The sequence below is a fragment of the Trachemys scripta genome, chromosome 12 (assembly GCF_013100865.1).
Source record: "Trachemys scripta elegans isolate TJP31775 chromosome 12, CAS_Tse_1.0, whole genome shotgun sequence".
NCBI lineage: Eukaryota > Metazoa > Chordata > Testudines > Emydidae > Trachemys > Trachemys scripta.
The window spans coordinates 20196797-20209434 of NC_048309.1; the positions used below are offsets into that span (position 1 = coordinate 20196797).

General features: G+C 46.6%; 1 long non-coding RNA gene across 1 annotated transcript; it reads right to left on the bottom strand.

The window, feature by feature from the left end:
- Positions 1-9421: 9421 nt before the first annotated feature.
- Positions 9422-12402, bottom strand: LOC117885959. The gene is made up of 3 exons (XR_004647874.1): positions 11316-12402; positions 11041-11127; positions 9422-9489 (listed from the first exon to the last, which is right to left on the bottom strand). It is a non-coding gene; the product is annotated as an uncharacterized LOC117885959 (long non-coding RNA).
- Between the last annotated feature and the right edge of the window lie 236 nt (positions 12403-12638).

Consider the following 12638-nt stretch of genomic DNA (forward strand, 5'->3'; position numbering starts at 1 on the left):
CATCATGCTTTCTGTGTTCAGAGCACTGGACAGAAATTAACTAATTAATCTGGCTCACCGCACCCCATGAGGCCGGGAGGGAACTCATATTATCCTCCTTTCTCAGACAGAGATACTGAGACAGAGAGGTGAAATGCCTAGAAAATTGAATGGTAGGACTGGAAGGGACCTCGAGAGATCATCTAGTCCAGTTCCCTGCACTCATGGACTAAGTATTATCTAGACCAGGGGTTCTCAACCTTTTTCTTTTTGAGGTCTGTCCAGCATGCTATAAAACCTCCATGGCCCCCCTGTTGCACAACTACTGATTTTCTGCATATAAAAGCCAGAGCCAGTGTTAGGCAGCAGCAAACAGAAATTGCTTGGGGCCCCAGACCACAGAAAGCCCCATGAAGCTAAGATGCTCAGGCTTCGGCTTCAGCCCCAGTTGGTGGGGCTCAGGGCCTCGGGCTTTAGCCCCATGCAGTGGGACTTCTGCTTTCTGCCCTGGGCCCCAGGGAGTCTGATGCTGGCCCTGCTTGATGGACCCCCTGAAACCTGCTCGCAGCCCCCCAGGGGACCCTGGATACCTGGTTGAGAACCACTGATTTAGACCATCCCTGAAAGGTGTTTGTCTAACCTGCTCTTATAAATCTCCAATGCTGGAGATTCCACAGCCTCCCTTGGCAAATTATTCCAGTGTTTAACCACCCTGACAGGAAGTTTTTCCTAATGTCCAACCTACACCACTCTTGCTGCAATTTAAGCTCGTTGCTTCTTGTCCTATCCTCAGAGGTTAAGGAGAACAATTTTTCTCCCTCCTCCTTGTAACAACCTTTTATGTACTTGAAAACTGTTATCATGTCCCCTCTCAGTCTTCTCTTCTCCAGACTAAACAGACACAGTTTTTGCAATCTTCCCTCATAGGTCATGTTTTCTAGACCTTTAATCATTTTTGTTGCTCTTCTCTGGACTTTTTCCAATTTTTCCACATCTTTCCTGACATGTGGCGCCCAGAACTGGACACAATACTCCAGTTGAGGCCTAATCAGCGTGAAGTAGAGCAGAAGAATTACTTTTGGGGTCTTGCTTACAATACTGCTGCTAATACATCCCAGAATGAAATTTGCTTTTTTTGAAACACTGTTACACTGTTGACTCATATTTAGCTTGTGATCCACTATCCCTAGATCCCTTTACACAGTACTCCTTCCTAGGCAGTCACTTCCCATTTTGTATACTGATTGTTTCTTCCTACGTGGAGTACTTTGCATTTGTCCCTATTGAATTTCATCCGATTTACTTCAGACCATTTCTCCAGTTTGTCCAGCTCATTCTGTTTCTGAATGCCTGATTTAGAAGGGGAAATAGCCCAAGGCCACCCCCTGAGTAAGTGACAGAGCCAGGATTAGAACTCGGGACAGTCTGACTCCCAGCCTCTTCCCGACTGTCATTTCATTCTGCTTCAACAATTGTACCTCCCTTTTCCACCGCCCAGCTCTCCAGACTCCAACCAGCCTATGCAGAGTGGACTGCTGCTGCTGTCCTTGCCAAGCATACAAAGTACAAGCGCATCTCTCCCATCCCCAGACAGCTCTCTTGCCCCGGGGTCATTACAGGGTACAGCTCAAAACTGCCTTCTTTGATTTGAAATCCCTCTATTCCACTTACTGTAGGTCATGTCTCCTCTAGTACTTTCCCTGATCGCTCCAGCCCTCCGGCACTAGCTTCTTGGAGAAATCTGGGCATGACACCATTTCCCCCTTTTTAAATCAGGCATTCGGAAGCAGAAATCAGACTGTCTGCGGCCCCATGGAATCATGGCTGAGAGGTGGCCTAAAATATTCCAAATGAGCTAATTTCACCATCTGCCACCTTTCACTTCCCCTTCTTCCCCCCGTTCCCCCAGTCACACTTCCTGACACAGCCTGAAAAAACTCCCCATCCCACAATGTACTCACACAAAGCTCACCATCACGTAACCATCCTCAGGTTCATGCATTGTGCCCATTAGACAGTCACAGGGAAGCAAAAAGCCAGGGATTCCGTTATACAGGGACTCACCCAGAGGGGACAGCAGCGAGGTTGGGAGGCTTCTGGAATGCCAGTGACTTCCAGTAGTTGATAGCTAATGCACGTAGCCGGAGGATCCTGTGATCAGCGTTCTTCAGCAGCTTCAGCAGTGACAGCTTCTTGAGTATCTGCCAGATTGGGTACAATGGGAATGAAAGGCTGAAATACTTTATTGCCTGCTCCGATCTCATGAGGTTGTCACAGCCAGAGAAGGAAGCAGAAGCTACAGGCCAGTCACATCCTTTCCAGCCCCTTGGGCCAGCGTGTCAGACAGATCCCCAGTTGTGCATCCCTTCTGGGCCCTTGGCCCATAGAAGAAAGAGACACTGAGATGTTGACATGCACACCCTTGCCCTCCCTTTAAATTCCAGCCAAGAACCAAGGAGCATTCGAGACGAACAGATACACAACTATGGGAAGAGTCCATGCGCTGCAGCTCAGCCTGCAGAGAGGTAGGGAACAAGGCTCCTGACATGCACAGACCCCACACTACCGTCCAGTTTTACAGTGCCTATTGCCTCGTAATGAGGGTGACACCTATCTACCAGGGGCTGGTACATGTAAAAAAACAGGGTGGCTTCTTACTGTCTTTAGATGGTTCTTCTCTTGTTCCATGTCGCTCAGCTGACATGCTCCAGTCTTCACATCTTCAGTCTGTGAAAGGAAAAGACCAGGCACACTTGAGGCAATAGATTTAATACTAGAGTGGACAAAGCACTAGCAAATGCATTGTAGGGGACAATCCTGCCCTGTCCTCTGGGGAACCAGTGTCTAGATGGGACCTGATCAGTCTTTTTCTTATCTCTAATGTCTCTGAGCCTATGAGTCAGTGCAACATTTAAAAGGCCACTGCTGGATAACCCTAGTATGTGTGCAGCATCACGTTAGACTTCTTTAAATTCATGGCCGTGCTGGGACTTTCCCTACTGCATGTGTTTGTTATTGCTTTAGTGGTTGAGCCCCACCAAGGTGCTCAGCATTATACAGAACACGTAGGAAAACCGGGTCCCAGCCCCAAAGGCCTTACAGTCTACATCCTTCCAGTCTAAGGGCAAATTCTCTCTTCCCCCACCCCACCTATTCATTCCCTTTGCCAGTTTCAAAGAGGTTCAGGGAAGAGGATCACTACAACTCATCACAGGGTCTGAAGAAGGACTGACTGTACCTGGTGAACGAGGGCTTTCTTCTTCCCTGGGGCCTTCATTGTCATTCAGGGATAGTTCTGTAAGGGTTTTGATGGGAGGTTCTGTGGCAGACAGGCAAGATATCTGAGAGGTACCTGGGAGCTCCCTCTCTCTGAAATGCCACTGGTCCTCCCTAGGGTCTGAGGTCTTGGGTTGATGTCAATTCAGACAGAGGCTGTGACCTCATTTATCTGTGACACCAGAAACCACATGTCAATATTGAGGGTGACAGGGTGTGCTGGGGAGTTGCAGATGGGGTGGGGGGTAAGGCACACCGGGGGAGGAATAAAGAGAAGGGTGTAACATCAATAGTGAGGGGTTCTAACTCCCCCAGATAGGACAGTTTCCAATTTAACATTGGAAACCAAAAAGTGGAGCAGCACGGCAAAAGTTCAGGGCAGGGGACTGGCACTCCCAATCTGCCATCAGCTCACTGGGTGACCTTGAGAAAGTCAGTCTGTGCCTTAATTTCCTCATCCATAAATGAGAATAGTCCTGAGGCTGTGGGGCTTTGTTAATTAATGTTTATAAAGCTGCTGAGATCCTGAGATGAAAGGGACTGTAGCCGTGCAAATTTAATTATTATTAAGAATAAATAAATAACTACCAGGAGCTCTCATGATTCCTGGCACAATACCTGGGGCTCTGGGTATTGCTGTAGGGGTGGAGAGCTGTCCTCATGGTGAGAAAAGGTGGGGAAACATGAAAGGAACTGGCTTTGGATTTATTACATACAGAATGTTTCTGGTGACCTCTCTCCTGAGCCGGCATTTCTGATACTAATAATTCATAATAAAAATGAATAGGTTTGAGGGAAGGGAAGTAAAAGTGGGTATAACAGGGCAATCTGCCCCTTTAATAGTCCAGGGGAAGGGGGACAAAGAGTACCAACCCTGTCCCAGAGAGAAGCCCAGCAGGCAAGTGCTGGGACTCAGTTGACACAGCTGATCAGCATTTCATGATTGCCCCACACTCTCAGCCAGACAATATAAAGGAGAACTCAACCCATAAAGAAGGGGGTAGTCAGGACTGAGATGTTTTCTTTAGTAACCAGAGCTGGCTGGCCCTAAGGAGCCCCCAGGGGTTGAAAAGGATAATTCCTGGTAGCTACTGAAACTCAGAGGACCCCAGTCTGACTGCTGACCAGGGTGATGTTTGTGTTGTTGGGTTTTTTGCACACCTTTCCCCCCCCCCCCTTTCTTTCTGAAGGTGATATAAAGAGGGCTCTGAAGAAAGGAGCAGAAACTAACCTGGGTGTGTCTGATTGTCTCTCCTCAGCTGGTGACTAGGGCCACCAGCGTAGAGTGAGTCTAAAGTGAGAGGCAAGTTCACAGACCTGAGTATTGTGACTTATAGGCCTACTTCCACCAGACTGGGGCATTCTGAGCTTACAGAGCTCCTGGCCTGATTTCTTTGTGTTTATAGAGCAGTGATACTCAGACCTCAGTTGTTCAGGAGCTAAATTACCCAGAAGAGCCACAATAGTGTGAATTCATTGCTTCATTTACTATAGTACTATTCATATTTAAACAGTATGATGGGAAATAGTGTGTGTGTGTGTGTGTGTACACACACACACAAATAAGTTAATAACTTAGTGCAAGTTGATAACTTAATTGGTTAATAACATAGTAGAAGCATTCTGACTGGTTAATAACAGAGTATTTTAATATCATGTGCTGCAAAGAGCCTCAGGAGACGCATTAAAGAGCCACTTGCTCTCGTGAGCTGCAGTCTGAGTATTACTGATATAGAGTGTCGATGACTCTAGCTGTGATGTTGTGACTGGCTGACCTTAACCAGCACCAGCTACCTGGAGTGAGTATGGATCGGACACAGGGAGCTCCAAATCCAGTAGAGACTGGTGAGGAACTGTCCTACAGACCTCTATCCACAGCTCCCGTGTGAGCACACGTGGAATATCATGTCCAGTTCTGGGCCGCTCAATACTTGATAGAAGGGCATTCAGGGACTGGAGGGGCTGATTTCTGGGAGGTAAGAAGAGCTAAACAAACAGCAAGAGTGGGATGATTCAGTCATACACAGGGCGTGCACCTGAGATGGGTGGGATGAAATTCAGAAAAGGAGAGTGTATTCTGAATATAAGAGGCAAACTTCCTGACAAGGGAAATGATTAGAGCAGCAGTTCTCAGCCCCTGTGAAGCTACATTCATAGAATATCAGGGTTGGAAGGGACCTCAGGAGGTCATCTAGTCCAACCCCCTGCTCAAAGCAGGACCAATCCCCAACTAAATCATCCCAGCCAGGGCTTTGTCAAGCCTGATCTTAAAAACCTCTAAGGAAGGAGATTCCACCACCTCCCTAGGTAACCCATTCCAGTGCTTCACCACCCTCCTAGGGAAAAAGTTTTTCCTAATATCCAACCTAAATCTCCTCCACTGCAATTTGAGACCATTACTCCTTGTTCTGTCATCTGGTACCACTGAGAACAGTCTATATCCAGCCTCTTTGGAACCCCCTTTCAGGTAGTTGAAAGCAGCTATCAAATCCCCACTCACTCTTCTGCAGACTAAACAATCCCAGTTCCCTCAGCCTCTCCTCATAAGTCATGTGCTCCAGCCCCCTAATCATTTTTGTTGCCCTCCGTTGGACTCTTTCCAATTTTTCCACATCCTTCTTGTAGTGTGGGGCCCAAAACTGGACACAGTACTCCAGATGAGGCCTCACCAATGTCGAATAGAGGGGAATGATCATGTCCCTCGATCTGCTGGCAATGACCCTACCTATACAGCCAAAATGCTGTTAGCCTTCTTGGCAACAAGGGCACACTGTCGACTCATATCCAGCTTCTCGTCCACTGTAACCCCTAGGTCCTTTTCTGCAGAACTGCTGCCTAGCCACTTGGTCCCTAGTCTGTACGTTGCTCAGGCTTTGGCTGCAGCCCCAGGTGGCAGGGCTCAGGGCCCTGGCCTTCAGCCCCAAGCGGAGGAGCTTCATCTTTCTGACATGGGCCACAGTGAGTCTAATGCTGGCCCTGCTTGGTGACCCCCCTGAAGCCTGCTCGTGATCCCCCAAGGGACCCCGGGCCCCTGGTTGAGAACCACTGCATTAGAGCAGCTACCAGAGCAAAGGCTGTGAATCTCATCATTTGGGGCATTTAACAATGGACTATCAAATCTACTGGCAGAGAACAATCTTGCACCTTCCCCCGCCCCAGGAGAGACTAGAGAGAATAGGCCTTCTCCATTTCCAGTTTCTACAAATCTCAAATCAGTGCCCAGAAAGCAGGCAGGTGAAATCAAGCCTGGGATGCAAAGAACATGAGGGGAAGGAGGGAAACCTGCCAAAGAGAGAGAACACAGGGCAGGAAAGCTGAAACTGCACATGCCTTTCAGTAGATTGATCTCCGAGAGAGTGGAGCTGCCCCAATGGGGCTGGAAACACAGTCAGTGATCAAATATTCAGTACCAGGAGAGTGGTAGTGTCTCCTTTTAATACCATGATGGCTAGGTGAACAAAGATTGCTACTGTCCCTGTTACTCCTGGGGATGGTGGACCTGTGTATGTGTGTCTGCAATGTTGCTGGGTTGAAGGCACTGTTGTATGTGTACATGGGTGTGTGTATTGACCTATATGTGTATATGCATGTGTTTTAAAATGGGTATATATATCCAGCAGTGCATCTGCATCCATGTCAGCATATTAGTAGCATGTCTCTGTGTGTAAAACACTGCTGTATTCAAAAGTGCTTTACGTGTGTGTGTGTGTGTGTGTGTGTGATGCACATGTACCTGTGTATGCATCTGGCAATGCTGCTCCGTTTGAAGCTCTCACTCTTTTCTCCTAACTCCCTCTGCCTCCTCTCTTCTTTCAGTGGGGTCACAGTGTCTGATTCATCAGTGAAGCATGGAAGAGACAGGCGCTGTGACACAAAGGCTGAATTCTGTGGGTTTGGGGTGCAGGGGGACCCGTATCTGCTTTAGATATGTCCTTTCAAGATGAGATCAGAGCTGCTGATTTGTTTATCTGTGAAAGCTGCCTTGCTAACATCCATGCTACGTAAAGCTTGGAGGTGTTGGCACTGGATCCCTGCACCACAGGTCATGGGGCACTGTCCTGCTCGGTAGATGGGCAGTCAAGAAGGGATCAAAGTTCCTGCTTTGTTCATGGGATTTCTGGATCAACCACTTCGGGAATTTGTGGAGCATTTTCTGCTGCTCTTAACAATAGCTGGGGCAAGGGAGGGGCAAACTGCTCACAATGCAAACTCCACAACTGAGTGGAACTTGCTGATGAAGAGGGTTATGAAGGAATCAAGGGGTCCCCTACCATCCATGACATTTGGGAATGTGGCTGTGAGTTTCCTATCCTTAGTAATTATGATAGTGTCCAGGGGACCATATCTGGTGTCTGACTGTTCTTGAAAGTGGTGTGGGCAGAGCACTGTAAAGCAGATATGTACAAAGGCACAGCGGTGATGAACTGTCATGCTTCAAGGTGTAGGGAGATCAGTCGGCAAAGGGTAGGGGGAAATCCTTATCAGTCCTCCAATATGCAGCATTGCGGAGTTGGTCAAGGGCATCGAGTATAGAGGCAGGATAGTGGACTTGATAGACCACCAGCGGCTGCGCTCACAGACCATCTCTCTGCGTTTCAGCTCTTTGAAGGAAACAAAGGGCAATGGGTAGGGTACACAGGAAGGCTGTGGATTCGATTGCAATCCAACAAGCTTGGCTGAATGTTTAAAATGAAGGGACTAGTGTACCCAGTAGGAGAACACTTCAACCTCTCTGGTCACTCAGTAACAGACTTAAAGGTGGCAATTTTGCAACAGAAAAGCTTCAAAAACAGACTCCAAGGAGAAACAGCTGAACTTGAACTGACATGCAAACTAGATACCATCAATTTGGGTTTGAATAGAGACTAGGAATGGCTGAGCCATTATACACATTGAATCTATTTCCCCATGTTAAGTATCCTCACACCTTCTTGTCAAGCTGTCTGTAATGGGCTATCTTGATTATCACTGTAAAAGTTTTTTCTCTTAATTAGTCTCTTAGAGTTGGTAGGGCAACTCCCACCTTTTCATGTTCTCTGTATGTGTATATATATCTCCTTACTATATGTTCCATTCTATGCATCCAATGAAGTGGGCTGTAGCCCACGAAAGCTTATGCTCAAATACATTTGTTAGTCTCTAAGGTGCCACAAGTACTCCTGTTCTTTTTGCAGATACAGACTAACACGGCTGCTACTCTGAAACCTCTCTTTGTTCTGTGTTTGTACAGCACCTGGAACAATGGGATCCTGGTCCATGATAAAGGCCTCTACAGTAATAATGTGTTAACTGAGATGGACTAGGTGGCTCAGGGATTGAGGAAGGCAGCAAGAGCCCTTTTTGGATAGCACATCAGTTCCACGCTAGCCCTGGGAAGTCACTGCCATCTAGTGGTTGGTGATGACCCCTGTGTGAAAGGTGGCTCTGTGCAGCTGCTTACATCACAAAATCCATCCTCCCCTATGGCATGGGCTGGTGCTCTCAGCAGAGGGGAGGCTCAGGTGTGAAGGGGCCATGGACACAGAACTCATTTCTTACCCCTGTGGGCCATTCACCCAGAGCAAAGATTACACCCATCCTGGGGCACTTGGTGCTGAACTCACACTTTAAAATGTGAACTGAATTTTCATGCTGATGTGAAAATGGAGGGGGGTGGGGAATAAAAGCTCCTGAATGTCAGGTCTCTGGCTAGTCATTAGCCTTGATTTATTTGTTTAACACCAACAGTGGGCTTAGCACTGTACCAACACCCTAATATAAAGACAGTCCCTGCCCCAAGCAACTTACGGCATAAAAGACACACACAAGATGGGAAATCCAGCAGTAAGGAAGACTTATCATTGGGAGTGGGGGACATTTTCAGACATATCCAAGTGACTTAAGAGCACAGTTAGACCAGACAGAATGGCCTCTGGTTTGAGGTGATGGTGAGGAAAACCTGACAAGTAGATCAGGTCAGAAGAACCTGGCTGGAGCAATTTTCCAGCTGAAAATGCAATTCCATCAAAAATGAAATGCTTCATGAAATTGTATTGATTTTGCTGAAATTTCATTTAGGAAAATAAAATGAGGGGAGAGGGAAATAATTCAGACAGTGTTGAAATACCCCGTAGAAGAAAACAAGTCCTCACTCTGCGTTTGTTAGCAACAAGTCAGAGACAGTTTATTACGAGCAATTGCAAGGGAAGACTGCAGTCGGACAGGGGGTCTCCTGACTTCAGGCAGATCTTCCCCCTACAAGCAGTAAAAGACAAGTATTTATACTTTTCCGTTACATACATCAACAGCTAACGGTTATCCTTTGTTTATACAAACTCCCTCCAGACACTACCTTATCTCAAAGTTTCTGCTTAAGTCATCATTCCATTCTTATCAACTAAAAGCAAAGGCGAGAACAGCATCTCCTACAACTCTCCCGTGGTTAGGGTTAGGGTTTCTTTTTGCTCAATCCTTAAAGGGTCTAAAGACATCTACCCCTAGATCTTACTCTTCTGCTTCCACAACCCCACTTCAACATTTTCAGAATGAAACATTTTGATTTTTCTTTTTGAAAAAAACTTTTATTTTTATTTTTTTAATTTGTTTTATATAATTCTATATTAGAATTATTGTCATACTATTAAAATAAAATCAAAATCAAAACAAAACATTTTGATCGATCTGAAATGAAACTGTTTTGGGATTTTCTTTTGCAGAGGACTTCAGAGTTTGTTCAGAACAAAAAAAAATTAGAAATCTCAAAATCCTCTGTGAAATGGAATTTCTGTTCTCCGCAGAGCTCTACTGGCAAGTCAAAGTGTCTTTTGCTCTGGTGGCCGTATTCCTCATTGTTTGGACCCCAAATTAAGCAGCTGGTCAGACTAATAGAAAACAAAGTTCTCACAAAGGTAAAAACATTTCCCTTTCTCCACTTCACACCCATCGGGGGCAGATGTTAACTGTGGAGTGTGAGGTGGCTCCTTGGAGGAGATGCATGGGACAGCATTTCAGGGGCAGTTGAGATGCCCAGTTCAACGACTTTCTGTTAGCTGAGTCCCCAGGTTTCAAAACATTTATGCTCTAGGCATGTTGTGCTGCCAGCAGGAGAGAGTGGGGAGACAGTAAAGATGCTCCTTCCTGCTATGAACTTTCTCCTCAGTTCTGGCAAACACTAACTATGTCAGTGATGTATTTGTGCAGTGATCATCACCTGCCCCAAAACAGGAGCTACCTGCTCTGAAACTTTAGCAGGTGACTTGCATTGGGGTTTGAACAGAGCAGGGGGGTGCATCCATCTAATGAAGTAGCATAAATGGGAGACAGCCTAATTTACCCCATTGTATAACCTCCCATCACATCACTGACATTGCCTCAGAAGCAGCGTTAACGGACCTGGAATCATCCACCATCTCCAGCCCTGCCATTGTCTCTGTGCTTCTCCTCCAAGCTTCCTAGCTCCATGTGAGACAAGTTCACTTCACAGCAGCCATGTTCCTTCAATAGATGGGAGCTTTTTAGGCTCTCATTTATCCTGGACCAAAATCTCCCTTTTAAGGGAACTGCAAGATTGCAGGCACCAGAGGTGGCATTTCAGCCTGGATGGGCTGCACTCTGGCTCAGCTGTAATTTGTTAGGAAAGAAACCCTGCCCTGTCCATGGCAAAAAGCCAATTTCCTCCTATACTCCTGCAACTTACTGAACAAATCAAGCCACATCTCACGTACAGCCTCTTACGCATGGTGCTTACAAAGAATAAGCTCTATTTTCATTGTTTTATGATTCAGTGCCTGGGTGGGGCTTGTTCACCTTTCACTTGGCAGCTGACTTATTCCGTAATCGTCCCACCCCGTTCCAGTGGTCAGGGACCTGAGTAACCCCCTGTTTTCTGCAGACCTATAATAGAAGAAAGAAACCTGAGCAGGAAATGCAGGAGGAACAAGTCACGTTGCATTTTATTCTGACTATCAGAGTGCTCAGATTACCAGTTTGCCTCAGGGGCTCTGGCAGGAACTGAACTTTGTGCCATGATGATGGAAGAGCCATTTCCCCCCCTAGGTTTGCAATGGGGTCTTGCAGCTGACCTGTGACTATGATGTCATCTCAGTAATTTTGGGCACTAGTTCCTATGATGACCTGGAGAGAGACCGTTCATTTCAAGGAGAATTGATTGGGCCCACAAGTGATGCCAGTGTAAAGAAAAGAGCCAGGCCCTTCAGGTACCTGTCAGAGAGAAATAAGAGTCAACCTGGGCAGGGCTACATGCTGTTGATCCCTTGTGTCCGTTTGCCAGTGGTGTCCATTCCTGATGGATTGCTGTGTAGCGCGATTCCATCTCTGCCTCTCTCCTTTCTCCCCAGGCCAGGCATTTATGGCCAAGAGCAGAGGGGACCAGGTTGGAACTTGCAGGGCTGGTTTACATTAAGTTAATTTGAGTAAAACTGATACTCAACAGGCAGTGGGGCCCTATGATAAAACGCCAGGATGCTTCAATGTACTTTACATGCAGGGGGCGATGTTGCTTAATTCTAAGGATTAAGATACTCTTTGCCATGGAAACAGTAAAGAGTGAAACAGCAGAGGGGTGCATGTTTGCTGTGTTATTTATTATTTGCCAGATTATGCCTCTTTTATTCCCACTGAGTAGTATCTTAGTCTTCAATTAGCTCTATTTAAAATCAAAGGGACTACTCAGACTAAGGGAATACTCATTGTGAATAAGAGTGGCAGAATCTGGCCTTAAATCTCACGTTAGTGATTGGTGCCAATTTAGAAAAAGAGACGTACTATAGCGGAGATCTGGCCTGATTCCCTGGCCCTGGCCTCTAGCTCCCATAGCTGAGAGTATGCATATCAGGGAGGTCAAAAAGGAAGGTGTGGGACAGGAATCTGAGGAAGTGATACTATTGGCTAAAGCCACTCATAATACTGATAGGTGCAGTGCAAGAGGTTTCTGTACATTACCAATGTACCTCAATCCAGATCTGCAGTGGCCTTGTTATTCTAATTATGAGCCCCTCACAAACACTCTGCTGGGACCCCATAGTATTGACCTGCAGTCCCTCTGCTCTTCCAATCCTGGGCCCCTACCAATGCTCTTTAATCCTGACCCCAGGCTATGGACAGAAACAGTCATGTAGAACTCTGGGGTGGGTTTTGGATGTGGATAAATAATCACAAAGGCTAAACTGAAACCTCAGAATTAATTTAACTTACATCAGATGGAACCATTGGCATCAGATCTGCACAAATAAACTTCTGTGCACGAGCTGTAAATCATCTCCCTCCCTCAAACCAGCCTCCTCGCATAGCAGGTTAACTACCAGTGGTGGCAAGGGACTTCTGATACAACCACCAGGTCCAGGGGCCAAAATCAGGAGGGCTGCAAAGCAACAGTGTCCAAGTCA